Source organism: Acyrthosiphon pisum, chromosome A1, assembly GCF_005508785.2.
Source record: "Acyrthosiphon pisum isolate AL4f chromosome A1, pea_aphid_22Mar2018_4r6ur, whole genome shotgun sequence".
Classification (NCBI taxonomy): Eukaryota; Metazoa; Arthropoda; class Insecta; order Hemiptera; family Aphididae; genus Acyrthosiphon; species Acyrthosiphon pisum.
Genome location: NC_042494.1, coordinates 48,779,317 through 48,783,244, shown reverse-complemented (window position 1 = coordinate 48,783,244; position 3,928 = coordinate 48,779,317). Strand labels below are relative to the sequence as shown.

The 3,928-nt window shown below is 31.0% G+C and overlaps 1 protein-coding gene across 6 annotated transcripts in view; it reads left to right on the top strand.

The window, feature by feature from the left end:
* The first annotated feature begins 2,619 nt into the window (after positions 1-2,619).
* The window catches only part of LOC100158915 (kelch-like protein 2), a 9,716-nt gene continuing 8,407 nt past the window's right edge, over positions 2,620-3,928 (top strand). For 4 of the 6 annotated variants that reach the window (XM_008183554.2, XM_016803414.2, XM_029487202.1 and 1 more), the window contains exon 1: positions 2,620-2,923. The gene's annotated coding sequence lies outside the window, so the exon portion shown is untranslated. The remainder of the gene's footprint in view (positions 2,924-3,928) is intronic. The other 2 variants (XM_016803413.2, XM_016803412.2) reach the window with 1 other exon arrangement.

Sequence of the window (3,928 nt, the reverse complement as noted above, 5' to 3'; positions counted from 1 at the left end):
CAGTCCTGTATATCTTAGTTCGTGATGATAACAGCCGACGGAACCGAATGACGTAGACACCATGCGCAGGGGCTCTGTAGCTGTCATACCATGTTAATTATATCATGTGTCACAACACTTAACAGCGCATCCTCTTGGTCATTGCACGCGTAAATTTTTTGTGACACGTCCTCTTAATTATTTTATTTACATGATTTTCACGGAAGCAACAGAATCAGTACCTATTTACAATAATTAGAATAAAGGCGCATTCACAGCTACGTCGTGTGTCGTGAAGTGCTAGGGCTCGGTTATTATATGGTTGCGACTGGTAACCAATATGGTTTAAAAGTTGAGCAGGTTTACAACTGCCCGTGTCGTGTCGTGTCGTGCAAAATCGTTTTTTTCTGATTGGTTCACCAAAATGTGATAATAAAATATGTACGTGTCGACCAACACGATACCGCGGTTACCGCGAAGTTGAATTAATTCAACTTTTGATCGTGCTGGTCACAACGTTTACGCCTTGGTAGATTTGTTTACTGTTATCTTATCTATCTAATACCCAAGGTGTATTGATATATATGGTATCTATTATATTTTGATTAGATACCAAGTTGGTATCGTCCTGATTCGGAATTCACAATTCACACAACACGACACGGATAGTTGTGAACCCGCCTGTAGTCAATACTTGGTATACCTGGTTGCAACTTGGTTATAACATGATACCAAAAAAGTAATATCCAATCACATGTCCAATCGACACGCCACACGACGGAGCTGTGAATCCGGCTTAAATAAAACAGTTATAATATCACATAGGTATATATAACGTATAACAGACTACACAAGTGATATATTTTGCAATATCGAAATGGCTCAAGGCCATAAAGACTCTTAACATTATTGTTTATTAGCAGCTTTAAAAAATGCGGTGTAATATATTATAATTGTACTCTCACATGATGTCGTTTGTCTATGTCAAAACCAAGACTGATTTCTATAAGAGTGATGTGGAATTTTAAAATGATTAGCTGCAAGGCCAGGGAGGTCGGGAGCATTATGATTTATGTTACGCGTTTTGATGAATATATTTTAGTTGTTGCCTGAGAACATAGGCGGAGCCAGAAATGTTGTTAAGCATATGCAGAATCTAAATCTGCCTAAAATGTGTATTATTGCCTATTGGTAGCTAAACGTGGTATTATTTTAAAAATATGATGTACCCAAAACATTGTATTCATTTTTATTGTTTGAAAAAATGTGTATCTAAACGTGTGTTCCGGTCGTTCTCCCAACTCCCATGTAAAATATATTTTTGTGCCCGAACGTGTTACGGCCATTATTTTTTACAAATAATCAGTATAAAACTGTTGAAAAATTATCATAGAGGTGCTCTTTTTAATTGGTTTGACATAATGACATTTACAATATTTATGTTATAATTTTTATTCTTATTTTTTTTTTTGAATTTATCAGATACCTAATAAAATGGTTGGGAGTTTTTTCTTGCCCCCCCCCCCTCCCCCACCCATTCAAAAATCTTGCCTTTACCTCTATACCACTGTACTAGATTCATCGGTCTTATAGTCTTTGTTGTCATCATTTTGTTTTTATTAAATATTTGTAGTATTATATAGCCATATAGGTGTATTAAAAGTTTTTTTGTACAATATTATGCAAGAGTTGAGTTAAATTTTAAACCAACAGAAATTAGAGGTGGTAACCTGTGATAATAGTGAAAGGGTAAATATTGTTATTTGTTCTCTATCTTCTACGAACTTCACGAGCCGCCACTGAGTTAAACATAATATCTACAAATCTACTAATTACGAACAGTTTTAAACATTCAAACAGCTTATATATGTTAAATAGCATTTCTCGACCAAATTTTTAATTTACGTAGAGTACCTACTAAAAGTTCATTCTTTCTGTACAGAACAAGTTTACCTATAAAAAAAAAGTTATAGTTACTAGAAAAGCCATACTATAGTAAGAGCAGAGTTAAATAAATAACTAATAATTAGTGGATATAAATTAATTTTATCCAGTAGGTACAGTTATAAAAACAATATTTTATAGTTAAGTTTAATAGTTTGACTGATGTTTCTATTTCTATGTATAGAAAAAAAAACGAAGGGGGGAATTGTCTCTACTTGCCGCGCCATGATAATATTGTACATTAAAATGCTTATGAAAAGCATTAGGTAGCTCCGTTTGTCGTCCTATACTCCTATACCGTGATATTTTTTGAATACAAACCCATATAATAATTAATACCTATATGAATGAATTATATTAGAAGTATTTACTTGGTTTTTAAGTTCTTCCTGAATAATTTATTTAGTTTTGTAAACAAATCATTGACGACCGCGACGTATGGCTACGTACACTAATTTAAATTTTCGATTTAAAATATTTTCCCGATTTAACTATATATTGGTATCTATAAGTACTTTTTTTGCCAAACAGTATATTTTAAATAGATAATTATTCTTTGAGTGTTAGTTGATATTAAAAACTTTACAGTAAACGAAACGCAAACATTTAAAGCCTCCGCCGCCGCTGATAAGGCACGACACTGTCTCTTAAAAGTTACACGTGAACCATATAATACATAGCGATATAGATACTTACGAAGTTAAGTTAGTTTAATGACTATTCTATGGTTAGTTTATAGTATTTGATTAAATTTTATATACTTGACGTTTTTTAGTTTTTATTATGTATGCGTAAATGCGCGTCAACACGTTTTGGAGTCAATATCACATCCTGCCAATAAAGTAATAATGTGGTCTATGGAGTGCAGTGGACACTTAACGAAATAAATAATAATGTTGTCATTTGTTATATATTCACTAATTATACTCATTTGAATACCATCACTCATCAGTCACATTACTGTCGCATTTATGAAGTAAACTATAATAAATAATAATAGGTAAGACAATACAATATATATATGATATAAAATTCAATAATATTTCATTTACATTGCCTACATAATATAACCACCAACTCTAATTATATCGTAATCGTGATTATACAACAATCATTCCAAAAGTTGTTACCGCTTATTTCAGTTTTGACCTATAATATTGGCGGATATATTTTATTAGCATTATTTTAAAGTTTAAAGCATCAAATCGATTTTTGAAAATAACCATAGATAGGTACCGCTAGGTACATGAAGTTCTTACAGAAAATGTGTATTATAATTTTTTATACATCATTCAATTTTAAAAACGTGGACAACTGGGTACCGCTCTGATACCCTGGGTACCGAGCTGTAGTTGTCACTTGTCGAGTATATTACATCGTTCATCGTTGTAATGGATATATTATATTTGAATTCAATGACAAATCGTTGCATACGTAGAATGTTTCTGAGCGGAGACGTGTCATCCTAGCTTACTTGTATAAATAATCAAATTTAATAGTTCAAAACGAAATTCTCACCAAACAGTTTTCAGATTTTGTTGTAATCAAAAAACGAGTGAGCGTTGATCTTAGAAATTTTCACCAAATGTTTATTTTATTATTTCCTTTCCATGATAAAATGTTCAAAATGCTTTATCTAGTTTTGAGCTAATTAGCGAAATTTGCAATTTTCAATCTATTTGGTATATTTTCTATAAATTTCAGTAAAAAATTGTCTTGTTATATCTATAATATTTGAAAATGTAATACAATATTTGTCATACGTTGTAATAATATCAATTGGAATATATTAAAGATACTCACGCATGGTTTTTTTTATAGATGTTTTATGTTCAAACTTTTACAAAATTAGATATTTAAATGAAGAATAATGATTTTAGTTATTTTGTTGTAATTTAAAAATATTATACGTTGAACTTTTAAAGTAGTTATTATTATATTGTGTACACACAATTTCCAATTGCAATTTTTTTTGATAAAATTAATTCAACCTACTGTAGATATG